This window comes from Somniosus microcephalus, chromosome 6, assembly GCF_052327205.1.
Source record: "Somniosus microcephalus isolate GS21.2 chromosome 6, FLI_Smic_1.0, whole genome shotgun sequence".
Lineage (NCBI taxonomy): Eukaryota > Metazoa > Chordata > Chondrichthyes > Squaliformes > Somniosidae > Somniosus > Somniosus microcephalus.
In genome coordinates, this window is record NC_140992.1 from 64,145,473 (window position 1) to 64,160,244 (window position 14,772).

Below are 14,772 nucleotides of genomic sequence, written 5' to 3' on the forward strand. Positions count from 1 at the left end.
GAATATATTTAATGAATTGGCCTCAACTGTCTTCTGTGGTAGAGAATTCCACAGGTTCACCACTCTCTGGGTGAGGAAATTCCTCCTCATCTCTGTCCTAAATGGCTTACCCCTTATCTTTAGACTGTGACCCCTGGTACTGGACTCCCCCGCCATCGGGAACATCCTTCCTGCATCTAGTCTGTCTAGTCCTGGTAGAATTTTATAAGTTTCAATGAGATCCCCTCTCATTCTTCTAAACTCTAGCGAATATAAGCTTAATCGACCCAATCTCTCTTCATACATCATTCCTGCCATCCCAGGTATCAGTCTGGTGAATCTTCGCTGCACTCCCTCTATGGCAAGAACATCCTTCCTCAGATAAGGTGACCAAAACTGCACACAATACTCAAGGTGTGGTCTCACCAAGGCCCTGTACAACTGCAGCAAGACATCCTTGCTCCTGTACTCGAATCCTCTCGCTATGAAGGCCAGCATACCATTTGCCTTCTTAACCGCCTGCTGCACCTGCATGCTTACCTTCAGCGACTGGTGCAGAAGGACACCCAGGTCTCGTTGCACTTCCTCTTTTCCCAATCTATTGCCATTCAGATAATAATCTGCCTTCCTGTTTTTGCCACCAAAGTGGATAACCTCGCATTTATCCACATTATACTGCATCTGCCATATCGCCCAACCTGTCCAAATCGTACTGGAGTTTCTCGGCATCCTCCTCACAGCACACACGCCCACCCAGCTTTGTGTCGTCTGCAAACTTGGAGATATTACATCTAGTTCCCTCGTCGAGATCATTAATATATATTGTGAATAACTGGGGTCCTAGCACCGATCCCTGCGGTACCCCACTAGTCACTGCCTTCCACGCGGAAAAAGACCTGTATATTCCAACTTTTTGCTTCCTCTCTGCCAACCAGTTTTCTATCCAAATCAGTACCTTACCCCCAATCCCATGTGCTTTAACTTTGCACGCCAGTCTCTTATGCGGGACCTTATCGAAAGCCTTCTGAAAGTCCAAATACACCACATCCACTGGTTCTCCCTTATCTATTCTACCAGTTACATCCTCAAAAAATTCCAGTAGATAGTCAAGCATGATTTACCTTTTGTAAATCCATGTTGACTTTGTCTGATCCTGTCACTGTTTTCCAAGTGCTCTGCTATTACATCTATTATAATGGACTCTAGCATTTTCCCCGCTACCGATGTCAGGCTTGCCGATCTATAATTCCCCGTTTTTTCTCTACTACCTTTTTTAAATAGTGGGGTTACATTAGCTACCCTCCAATCCATGGGAACTGTTCCAGAGTCTATATAATTTTGGAAGATGACCAGCAATGCATCTACTATTTCTAGGGCCACTTCCTTAAGTACCCTAGGATGTAGATTATCAGGCCCTGGGGATTTATCAGCCTTCAATCTCATCAATTTCCTTAACACCATTTCCCTACAAATACTGATTTCATTCAGTTCCTCCCTCTCATTAGACCCTATGTTCCCTGACATCTCTGGGAGTTTATTTGTATCCTCCTTTGTGAAGACAGAACGAAAGTATGTATTTAATTGGTCAGCCATTTCTTTGTTCCCCATTATAAATTCCCCTGATTCTGACTGCAAGGGACCTGCGCTTGACTTTACCAATCTTTTTCTCTTCACATATCTATAAAAGCTTTTACAGTCAGTTTTTATGTTCCCTGAAAGCTTACTGTCATACTCTATTTTCCCCCTCTTGATTAATTCCTTTGTCCTCCTTTGCTGAATCCTAAACTGCTCCCAATCCTCAGGTTTGCTGCTTTTTCTGACCAATTTATATGTCCTCTCCTTGGATCTTATGCTATCCCTAATTTCCCTTGTTAGCCACGGTTGAGTCACCTTTTTTATTTTATTTTTATGCCAAACAGGGATGAACAAATTCTGTAGTTCATCCATGCGATCTTTAAATGTTTGCCATTGCCTATTCACCATCAACCCTTTAAGTAACATTCCCCAATCCAAACTAGCCAACTCGCGCCTCATACCATCGTAGTTTCCTTTATTTAAATTCAGTACCCAAGTCACTGAAATCAACTACTTCACTCTCCATCTTAATGAAGAATTCTCTCATATTATGATCGCTCCTCCCCAAGAGGCCTCGCACAACAAGATTGCTAATTAATCCTTTCTCATTACGTAATACCCAGTCTAAGGAGGAGTGGCACTACTGGAAGTGCCCCGCGTCCCTCTTGGGTCGCTGCGAGGTAATATCGCAGCGTGTCACGCCGCGGTACTGCAGGCCTTCCTCGCCTTATTAAAGGGGAGGGGCCTGGTGCAGTGCATCCCGGCGCCCAGCTGGGCCACCAGGGATTGGGAGTGCCGGCAAACGAGAGGAGTGCCGGGCTCACGGAGAGCAGCCGGTACCCCGCGGGGGGACTTCACGGGAGCTGGGGAAAGCAATGGGGGGAGGTGCTGGCCGCCCGCCACCTCCCCTTTAACTAGTGCCGCCCCAGCCGCAGGTAGGCCCCCCCGACCCTGGCAGACATAGCGTCCGGCGGTAAGTCGGGGGGACGTCACCCAATGTTACAGCCGGGGCGCTGTGCACGGCGATGACGTCATTGCCGCCGGCGCTCCGGCGCTAACCTCCCACTGAATTTTGCGGGAGGCGTTAGCAGCGCCGCACCCGGACGCTAGTTGATTTGTGCCCCGTTAGCGCCCTCTTAGGGCGCTAACAGAAGGCGCAAATCAACTGAATTTAGCCCCCTAAGAGTATTTCTAGTTGACACTGGTTCTTAAAAAAGAATACTGCATTAGGGTATTTTACACTCCAGCTTTAACATCTCTCAGCTTGAACACAATTCATTGCACCCTCTCAGTATGGAAATTTTTATAATACAGTTAATAACAAATAGTGAACAAAATATTTAGCAGTTTCAGTATCCAACATTTATTTCAAAAGTCGTGGACTATTGACCATTTCTTTTGTGTTGATAAAAACACAATGTTAGTCCCTGACTATTTTCCTCATTATATTTGATAAAAACAGTGCTGTTCCAAGATGCCATGCACACTCAAATATTTTCCAAACAAGTCATATAAAAACTCTAAATGAATCTTCTCCAGAACCCTGCAGCAATCCATGTGGATTGTGACAAAAAGATTCCCTTGGAATGTTTCTGCTCCCTGGCATTCTTGTACATGTATCATCTGTTTTCAAAGAGTTTACAAACCACCAGTTTTATTTTATTACATACACAGAATAAAAAATAAGAATTGTAAAAGCACCTTGTTAAAATACACAAATGATATTGCACTATAAAAGTGAAATACCAAAAACTGTGGGTGGTCAAGTTCACCTCAGTAAAAACAGGACCCTGACGATGGCCCTAGCAAGTATATTCAAGCCACTCTACCACGCAGTCATCTATATTTGGTGGATCTTAAATGCCAAATATGACTAAAGTAGAATTTAAGGGAAAACATGTAGAACATGTGTTGACTCGCTGGACAAGATCAAATTATTCTTATTTTAATCATGTTATCAAAATGCTTAGAGATACTGTATCTTTTAAAAATCGTAAAGTGAAATGCAAGTTCTGTCATCAAATGGGCAAAATTACATTAGTTACATTTTCTTCATTTATCATATAAAAGTCCAATTTAAAAAAAAAATCACCAGGACAGACACAAACAAGGGAGGCCATTCGGCCCATCTGAGCTACACAATCTAAAATACTTACCTCTCCTCATGTCATCTAACTCATTCGTGAAGGAGTCCAAGGTTTTCAACTCCACTACTCCAACCAGAAAGACAGTTACAGGTGTTAATCACTCTGACTGAAGTCCTTGCATATGTCTGACCTAAACTTTCCTATCACCAGTTTTAATCTATGTCTCCTTATTCTAGTATCCTTGTATAAACTGAATTAGTACTCCAAATTAGCATTATCTATGCCATTTAATCTCTTGTATAGGTCTCATTCCAAAGTTGAAGAGAACTAGAGAACTCTAGTTACTCTAGTCTTTAAACAAAAAAAGTACATTTCCAAATGTTGCTCACATCAAGGCAGCTGCTCTCAGTCATGTAGTAATCTATTGAACAAGAACAATCATTTCTCAACTGCCTCTGCTCAATACTGAATCACGTGTTTCTGTTGTGAACAAACGTAACCCCCAATGCAACACTACAAAACACCAATCTTCCAACAGTATATTGTGGTGAATGGCAAGTGCCCCACGATGTGCTGCACATCATAATTTCATAGATATTTTGGCTTCTTAAAAAGATGCAAGATTGTGCATTAAAAAAATGAACCTCCATAAAGCAGGCGACAGAGAACTTCATCCCAGTCAGAATGTACTTCAGGAAACAGGGACACCACCCCTCAAAGACATTTTTCTCTTCAAACTGTAGATTACAAATATAAGAACTGAACATCTTTTTTTTTCCAAAAGAAAGTCTCCATAAACATTTTCATTAGATTTTGTAACAAAATAATCCAGATCTACTGCAAATCAATCATACATGTAATATACAGATGTTAATAACACTGTGTAATAAAATACTGCACATCAGTTTCTGTTTTGAAATGTAGGGAAAAATGAAGAAACATTCCATATGTTCAACACGTAATTGCACACGAGGTGAGTTCTCAATTTTGAGTATGCTATGACAGCGAGATGCAAATTGCAGGTTTTACGATAGACAATTCTAGGTTATACCAGATGTTTTCTCGGTTGTCTAAGTTGTAACAAATTTAAACAACTGAAATAATGCCCTGCATTTTAACTGCAATTTATCAAATGCATTCACTTGAACTACATCTGTTGGTGAACTACTGAGGCAATATTGTTAGGATAATGAGTTGTGGTGTAGGCTTAGACACCTTGGTCAATGGCTTCAATTATTATAATGAACTGCAACTGCTATTTGTTTAGTATGTGAATCGGTCAAAGGCTTACCATAAAACCTGCTTGACAAATTCCTCCCTTATTTAAGGTTTCTGTTTTCCTAGGAACCCTTCATTCCCTATTAGCACAACTCACTCTCCTACCATTAAAGACATAAAAAAATATATACATCATGATACTGTCACTAGATTTCACAATGCCACTTTGTGGATAATTTGGAAATGATTTAATACTTTCATCCAAGTACAAATAGCGCCCAAAATAGATTTCAGTATCTTGCACCTTGTCATGAAGACATTCTATCAATTATCAGCGTTCTGTGGCCTCACAGGAAGTCAGACTTCACACTGCTTAAAAGCAACAGGACTTATATAACATAACTCAAACTGTGTTACATATATTGGCAAATTTCCCATACTTATGGTGAGTTGGAGGTTTTATAACAGGGGTGTTTTGGCAAGAAGTAATACTGGGGGCACTAATTTATCAGCATTGGGGGAAACCTGGAAATTGGAGGTTCTGGGAAAGAGGCTTGGGATATGACAGTACTCAGATGAGGTCTCAGGGTGTTTAAGTATTTTGAAGGGTGCTCCAAGGACCTAGCAATGCTAGGAGAGGATACCATGGTTATGGAAACATGAAGAAGCACAGCTGCCTAAATATTCAGATACCACTTTCCTCTCTGCATCTGGAACGGTAAATAAACACACTGGCTACTAAAGTAACTGGTTGCTAAAGTAAAATTTATATTTAATCAGCAAAATTGACTCAGCAATTTTGTATCTTTTAAAAAGTAGAGTGGGAGGAGCCACAGCTTACAACCAAATGGTCAGTCTTCCTCCAGTCAAATATAACACTTTGATAAATTACCTCGAAAACATTTTAACTCAAGTTAACAGTCCTAAAAGTATTCCATTTGTTCTAAGGTTAATATGCAAAAAAAACCTGACGCAGCTTCTGAAATTTTGCAATTGTTTTGCAAGTGTTTCAATCATCCACAACAACTGTACAAATATATTTGTTTTCAAACTGTAAATGTAAACTGTGACATGGTTAAATCTGCCCCTTGCCTAGTAGATAGGTTTCTACCAGACCACAAGGCAGATGATGCTAGCTAAATTAAAAGGGTTCAAGGTAAACAATCAGCAGGAGCAGGCAATTCTGGAAAACCAACCAACCAGATACTATAAAGAGGCTGAAGAGATGCATTTTAACAGCTGGGCTAACAAAATTCCTCAAGTAATCATGTAAATTGCATGTGCTTAGACTGCAGGATCTGCCTTGCGCTAAGAAAGTCACATCTCTGGGACAAATATCAAGCCCAAATCCAGGATGTTGTTGAGAGGCTAAGGTCATCAAGTAAAACCATTAATAAGAGTACTGAAAGACACAACAGATAATTTTAGAGCTATATTTATATTTGTGAAATATGTACATTTTAATGCAACTCTGTTCCATGGACATTGGATAGAATGTTTATTTGCCAATATAAAATTATGGCTGCTCTATTCTAAGTGTTTAAATCAATTTATTTGGCATACCTTTTTTCTCCTGACTGATCATTCAGGATTGGTTGTTTTCATAAATCCTTAGTAGTCATTGGGAATTTCTAGCCACTTTCTTCATTTCAGAATTTCTACCTCTAGAGTTCGGATTTACTGCTGTTTACTTTGTGCTAAAGTGTGACGGCAAAAGTATGATATCACAGGAAGAAAGTATGACACTTACAGGAGCTCCATACAAATGTGAGGTTTTTAATATATTAACAAATATGCAAATCTCCCATGGTACGACTGATAAGTCAGCGGACGTGTTGTTTTACAAGGTCAGGAACAGTGTACCAAGTAAATTGTACTGATGTATCCCTCTAAGGCTACCAAGTTTAATTGCCATACAATGAACACTGGGTGAGTTCATACAAGTTGAATGCAGATGGTGCAGACATTGTGGCTCGGGTATTTTGTGTTCTTGAAGGCCTGTTTTGTTTCTTTATACATTTCCTTGAAGCATGACATGGAAAGTGGAGGGTGACACTCGAAGTCAGACCGAGAAATGAATTCACGCTTGATGTACTGGTTTTGTAATATAGAAGAAGATCTCCCCGGCAGTGCTCAGAATTGAGTCAAAGGATATACATTACTTTGTACTAAAAACAGTGTAAGATATTATCAGAGCCACTGATGTAGTGATTGAATTAGTCAAATTGTATTTTCATTAGAGTATTTTTTTGTGATACTTTCAGGCTCGACTTCTGTAAGTGTGCATCAGTGACCTTGATCACTATTAAATGTTCATTTAACAATGCAGTTGCAAAAGCTGTGTTCCAGGCTCGAAAGTGGCAAAAGCCATGTTCTAATCCATCGCTGGGGCCACCTTAAAAAAAAGATATGATGGAAGTGTATTTAAGTGTTGAAAGTACACTATGAACCATTGATCTGCATTTGGTCTTGGTGGGGGTGGGGCAAAGTAAGATTAGGGGTAAACAGGCCTAATGTCAAAATCTGACAACAGCACCACACGGTTGGCTCCACAAAGTACAAAAAAAATGCATTTTATTTGGGCTGGCAAAGGTAAATTCATATGCATCTGGGGCTCCATTTCTGTCAAAAGGAAGATTTATATCATTTTATCAATTGAATGTAGAGGCTTTAGTTTGTACTTGTTTTATGGAATCTTTGATAGCTTTCTAGTCACTAATATTTCAACTGGCATCCTATAGCCAGTCCCTTAATAGATCAGAGTTTAATTTGTTAATAGTTTAAATGGCCCAAGCTATCGCATTCAATTGCCAAACATGTATGTAACTGACTAAGAATGGCAGCCAAACAAAGGAACCAAGTCTGTTTATGTATTCCAGTCTAACATGTTGACATAAGTAGCTCAAAATCATCAAGGAATTAGGCCCAGTCTGGAGTAATGATTCTTTGATTGGCAGATGAATCTTGGGTGAAGACATGGGTCAGGACTGCAAGTAGAGCAAAATCAAATGTTCACAGAATCACAGAGTCCTCACAGTGCAGATAGAGGCCATTTCGGCCCATCGAGCCTGCACCGACACATATCCCACCCTATCCCCGTAACCCCACGTATTTAATCCCCTAACACTAAGGGTCAATTTATCATAGCCAAATCAATCCAAATCAACCTAACCTGCACATCTTTGGACTGTGGGAGGAAACCGGAGCACCCGGAGGATGTTAATTTGTTAATGTTAATTTGTGCTCTTTTTTTTACTGATAACTATGTCCAGGATTCCAATTACAAGTTTATTTTGGGTTCTGTTTAGCTCCTTTAGAGTCCAAAGCCAGCAGAGAAAATAGGTCAGTTTAATTCAGGGGCAGTGGTTCACTCTGTAAAAATTCAATATCCACTTTTGCAGTAATTGTGACGCTAACCTGGGAGACTGTGGCTAGAGTTCAGTCAACTAATCAGATCCAGACCACAGCAAATCACGATCCATTTAGATGCTGGAGACTCCACAGTGGGAAAGGCCACATCAATGACAGATTCCACAAGAACTACATGCAAGAACCAAGAGGGAGATTTATTTTTAATCAATTTAAGTAAGAGATGGGGAAGATTTTGGGGAGAATAAACAAAGTACCCGAATCTCAAATATAGTGCAAATAACACAAATCCACCATGGGAGGTACAGGAAAACATTACAATGTGAATAAGAGTTGACAAAAGAAAGAACATTTATTTACATCTTAAGCAAGTTTTGTAAAGTGTTTAGTAAATATAATAAATATGTTTGAGGCCTGCATCTTTCAGTATCAGAAAGGCATGTAATAATATTACTTCAAGTCATTCATATGATACATTTTTTTCAGTAAATTTGCTGTGATACAACAATGGGTTGTTGTCACACTTAGCTGCAGCAGAACCAGGTCATGGACTACCCGTCAGCAACCAGCAACCCCCTAGGTTAGGTGTTAATCTCCTAATTGAAGTATGGAAAATTAAACATTTGAACTTGCTTCACCAACTCCCCCCACTGGCCCACAAACAACCACTCTACACATCCAAAACAAATATTTAGGGCCATACAGGGCATTAAAAATTGAGAGTCACTCCAAAGCAGGGACAGTGTTAAAATTCACCTGTAAAATGAAGACAACCCAATTAAAATGGGCCAGCTGAGGAGCAGTGTTAGCAAAACCGGTTTACCGTTTAATACTCACTATTTCAACAAATTTTGGCACTCATCGGACATAGTGTGTGATCGTTACTTAGTAATTGTTCAATCAAGATTGAACTGTATATAGATAGTAAATGAATGGTAAGCCAAATCATAAGGCAGTGATTTAACTGTGGGGTTCTGAGGTGACAAACCAAAATAAAAATCAATTTAAAAATAAATTATTTGCAGTATATTTAGTGCACAAGCATTCAACATTTCTCCAGTTTTTATTTGGTTTGCCACATACGGGCAAGCATAGCAGAGGCTTAAGATTGGGTTACTGCATGGCAGTGTGACTGGTACTACAATGTGACTTACTGGCATCATCAGAAAGTTTGTGTGGATGTGTAAGTTTTAACAGTACCTCAGTTACAGGAATAGTTTATTATATTAATGCAGAGTAACTCTATTGTTACTTTAGCCAGTGAAGTATCTTTCTTGCTAATTGGGAACCAGCCTCACTCACTTTAGTTTAAAGATGTTACTCATCGAGATTTTCTCACTTTTGAACACACGCACAGCTCACTCTCTCCAAGTGGGTTTGTGATCAGCTTCACTCTTTTGGATCATAAATCTCCTGGTAACAGAGCCCTGATCCCGACAATGAACTGAATACATTGGGAACAACTGTACCGGGCCGGGCCACTCCACGGCCTAACGCAAGCGGGGCAGCGGCCTCGCTTACTCCACCCGCGCTCACAACGCCTGGGCGCCGCTGACGGGCAGCCGCTGACCATAAAACCCGCGGCGGGATGGAAAGGGAGCGCGGCCCCGGCCCGCAGGAGAGACACAGAGCCGAGGAGCGTCAGCGTCTTTCCTCTCCTCCCCTCGCCGGACTTCACCTCCCGCGGGCAGCGGGCACAAAAGCTGCGAGAGCCCCGCACAGTGCCGGGGAAATGAGCACTGCGAGCAAAACGCCCTCACACTCTCAGCAAAGTGCAGCTCCACACTTTTAACAACTGAGCCGCAGTTTAGGAACAAAACCCAGCGGCCAACTCCATCCAGGCTCCAACTCGGCAGCAATCAGTCTGTTTGCACAAACAATTACCAACCTTCTGTAAGGAAGTTGTGTGTTGATGCCATCTCTTTTTTTCCGTGTTTCTCTCAGTTACAGTCCGACACACCCCTTCAATTTACTTCATTCCTACAGCAGGTTCCCAAACACTCTCTTCCCCTCCCACTTCTCTTACTAGCAATGGCATGGAACAAACTTCAAGGAAACTAGCCTTTGAAAAAGCCCACTGGTTGCAGGGGACTACACAATCTCCAGTTTCAACAACGAATTAAGATTTTAAAGACTTACATCTACTATTAAAAGTCTCTTAAAATACACTGATTCATCGGGTCACCACAGGACTCGGGACTATATTACAGTAGTTGGGCAGTGTATCAAGTCTACTACAAAAATGTCAGCAGCCCCTCTTGTACTGTGCAATATACACAGTACAAAAAAAACTACAAATGCTGGAAATCTAAAATAACAGTACAAGTGCCAGAAATAACCAGTCCCTTCTCTTTAAGGATGCTGATGGACCGGCTTTGTATTTGGGATTTTGTTTTTATTCTGGATTGTTAATTTTTTGTTTCCTAATTGGCCATCACAGCAGTCACATTCTATCATTTTTTTCTTTTCTGATTCACTAATCATAATCATTTTCTACAAAAAGAACGGAGATACACTAGTGACAGTTTGCTGCCAGAATAACCTCAGACAAACATACAGAGCTGAGTGGGGAGGCTGGCTGTAGAATTAGGCCCACTTCACGCTTCACTGTGTCCAGAGATTACTCATGTAATTATATTGCATATTGTACTGTCGGGTGGCAGAAGTGGTATGCTTGGCAGTTCGTGAGTAGCTATCAATTTCTATAGATGAAGACATATTTGCTGAACGTATGGCAAGGGTGGAGCTGGTGGAAGGACTGTTCACACAAGGAGTTAATTGGGTAATAATTTGAAGGCGTCCTCAATCAAAGCATAACAGACAGGTCTCACAGCTTACAAACAGCATCTGTGAACCTCTAAGTCCTCATCCTTATGAGGCTCATGATCCTTCTCCTGTAGGTGCTCCTTGTTGTTTTTTCCTGCAGGGTCAAATAATGTGGCCACAGTGGATTGCTATTAAATAGAGGCTTCACTACTGCTGGATAGAAAACAGGAATTCACCTGCATACACTTGTGCAAATGGTTACAGACTAGCTACACATTGATCAAGTGGAAGCTCTTGAGGTTCATAAAGGCTCCATTATTGTGTGGAGGAGAACACAGGAATATAAATCCTGCAATATGAAAAAAAAACCAAAAACCTCCTTTTTCTGGTTGTCCATTGGGAAATTGATGAAATAGAAACCACATATCAGCCACCTACTTCGTCTAACTAGTGTTAGTCGAACTGCAAAGTGATTATTATTGCTAATGTCCCTTGTAATGAGCCGGATAGATATAGATATGTGAAGAGAAAAAGATTGGTGAAGTCAAGCGTAGGTCCCTTGCAGTCAGAATCAGGGGAATTTATAATGGGGAACAAAGAAATGGCCGACCAATTAAATAAATACTTTGGTTCTGTCTTCACAAAGGAGGACACAAATAACCTCCCAGAAATGTCGGGGAACATAGGGTCTAATGAGAGGGAGGACCTGAATGAAATCAGTATTTGTAGGGAAATGGTGTTAGGGAAATTGACAGGATTGAAGGCCGATAAATCCCCAGGGCCTGATAATCTACATCCTAGGGTACTTAAGGAAGTGGCCCTAAAAATAGTAGATGCATTGCTGGTCATCTTCCAAAATTCTATAGACTCTGGAACAGTTCCCATGGATTGGAGGGTAGCTAATGTTACCCCACTATTCAAAAAAGGTGGTAGAGAGAAAACGGGGAATTATAGACCAGTACGTCTGACATCGGTAGTGGGGAAAATGCTAGAGTCCATTATAAAAGATGTAATAGCAGAGCACTTGGAAAACAGTGACAGGATCGGACAAAGTCAACATGGATTTACAAAAGGTAAATCGTGCTTGACTAATCTACTGGAATTTTTTGAGGATGTAACTGGTAGAATAGATAAGGGAGAACCAGTGGATGTGATGTATTTGGACTTTCAGAAGGCTTTCGATAAGGTCCCGCATAAGAGATTAGCGTGTAAAGTTAAGGCACATGGGATTGGGGGCAAGGTACTGACTTGGATAGAGAACTGGTTGGCAGACAGGAAGCAAAGAGTTGGAATAAACGGGTCTTTTTCCGAGTGGCAGGCTGTGACTAGTGGGGTACCGCAGGGATCGGTCCTAGGACCCCAGCTATTCACAATATATATTAATGATCTAGACAAGGGAACTAGGTGTAATATCTCCAAGTTTGCAGATGACACAAAGCTGGGTGGGCGTGTGTGCTGTGAGGAGGATGCCGAGAAACTCCAGTATGATTTGGACAGGTTGGGTGATTGGGCGGATGCATGGCAGATGCAGTATAATGTGGATAAATGTGAGGTTATCCACTTTGGTGGCAAAAACAGGAAGGCAGATTATTATCTGAACGGCAATAGATTGGGAGAAGGGGAAGTGCAACGAGACCTGTGTGTCCTTGTGCACCAGTCGCTGAAAGTAAGCATGCAGGTGCAGCAGGTAGTTAAGAAGGCAAATGGTAGGTTGGCCTTTGTAGCGAGAGGGTTTGAGTACAGGAACAAGGATGTCTTGCTGCAGTTGTACAGGGCCTTGGTGAGACCACATCTTGAGTATTGTGTGCAGTTTTGGTCCCCCTATTTGAGGAAGGATGTTCTTGCCATGGAGGGAGTGCAGCAAAGATTCACCAGACTGATACCTGGGATGGCAGGAATGACGTATGAGGAGAGATTGGGTCGATTGGGCTTATACTCGCTGGAGTTTAGAAGAATGAGAGGGGATCTCATTGAAACTTATAAAATTCTAACAGGACTAGACAGACTAGATGCAGGAAGGATGTTAGGGAGGGGGAGTAGCGGGGGAGTCCAGAACCAGGGTCACAGTCTAAGGATAAGGGGTAAGCCATTTAGGACAGAGATGAGGAGGAATTTCTTCATCTAGAGAGTGGGGAACCTGTGGAATTCTCTACCACAGAAGACAGTTGAGGCCAATTCATTAAATATATTCAAGAAGGATTAGATATATTTCTTAAGGCTAAAGGGATCAAGGGATATGGGGAGAAGGCAGGGACAGGGTACTGAGTTTGGATGATCAGCCATGATCTCATTGAATGGCGGAGCAGGCTTGAGGGGCCGAATGGCCTACTCCTGCTCCTATCTTCTATGTTTCTATGGAGGCAAAAAAAAGTCCAGGGTTTCAGTGATCTGTGCAGCAATAGGAAGTGGAGTATACCCCCTGCATGCATTGTTGTTCTGACAAGTCCAGATATGTCTGATTTTGCCTGTATATTTGGTTAAGAGGAAGACACAATCTGCTACAGATTTATGCAGCTCAGCCAGCCTCCCTGCATTCTTCATCCTCCCCTACTTTGTCCAAGTAAGCTAAATTAAGAAGTGAGACCCAAAGTCAAGGAGTTAGGTAGCCTTCAGAAATTGGTGCTCCAATAGCCTCCTCTACAAATGTCCTTTTACACAAAGAAAAAACAAGAAAACATATTGCTACAGTCAAAAAAAATTGTTAACATTGTTATTTTTGGATTTTACACTGGATAATCTACTCGGTTTCACCATCATCAACCACTTCTGTAAGTGAAACTTGCATCCCCTACGATCTGGAATGTCCGATAGCTAGATAAATTATAGAAAGACCTAGGGATTGGATTGAAAATCCTTGCTACCATACGCCAGTTTACTGGAACATATCATGTGATTCTCCTCATTTTTGGTAGGCAGATTATATATACTCTACCATATTCAGACTCTGGTTGGAAACAAACAATTTATTTAACATGCACTCCAATTTGCAGGATGTGACTCTGTACTAGGGCCTCAGCTTTTCACTATATTTATCAATGACTTAGATGAAGGAACAAAGAGCCATACATCCAAGTTTGCTGACAACACTATGTTCAGTGGCACAGTAAATAGTGTAGATAGGAGCAGAAAGTTGCAAAAGAGCATTGATAGACTAAGTGAGTGGCATATGGAGTTCAATGTGGGGAACTGTGACGTCATCAACTTTGGACTGAAAAAAGCTGGATCACAGTATTTTCTAAAGTCAGGAACTGTGGAGGAGCAGAGAGATTTAGGGGTCCATGTATAGAAATCACTAAAAGCTAATAGACAGGAACAAGTATAATTAAGACTAATGGAATGTTAGCCTTTATCTTAAGGGGGTTGGAATACAAAGAGGTGGGTGTTATGCTACAGTTGTATAAAGCTCTGGTTAGACCACATCTGGAGTACTACATTCAGTTCTGCACACACTACCTCAGGAAGGATATATTGGCCTTGGAGGGGATGCAGCGCAGATTCACTAGAATGATTCCAGGGCTAAAAGGGTTAATTATGAGGACAAGTTGCAGAGACTAGGCCTGTGTTCCCTTGAGTATAGAAGATTAAAGGGTGATCTAATTGAGGTGTTTAAGATAATTAAAAGAATTTGATAGGGTAGATAGAGATAAACTATTTCCTCTGATGAGGGAGTCCAGAACCTTAAAAATGAGAGCTAAGCCATTCAGAGGTTATGTCAGGAAACACTTCTTCACACGAAGAGTAGTAGAAATCTGGAACTCTTTACCTCAAAACACAGCTG

The 14,772-nt window shown here is 41.2% G+C and overlaps 1 protein-coding gene across 2 annotated transcripts in view; it reads right to left on the reverse strand.

Moving 5' to 3' along the window:
* naaladl2 (N-acetylated alpha-linked acidic dipeptidase like 2) overlaps positions 1-10,301 on the reverse strand; it is a 1,153,361-nt gene extending 1,143,060 nt beyond the window's left edge. For both annotated transcript variants that reach the window (XM_085990293.1, XM_085990292.1), the window contains exon 1: positions 10,117-10,301. The gene's annotated coding sequence lies outside the window, so the exon portion shown is untranslated. The remainder of the gene's footprint in view (positions 1-10,116) is intronic.
* Between the last annotated feature and the right edge of the window lie 4,471 nt (positions 10,302-14,772).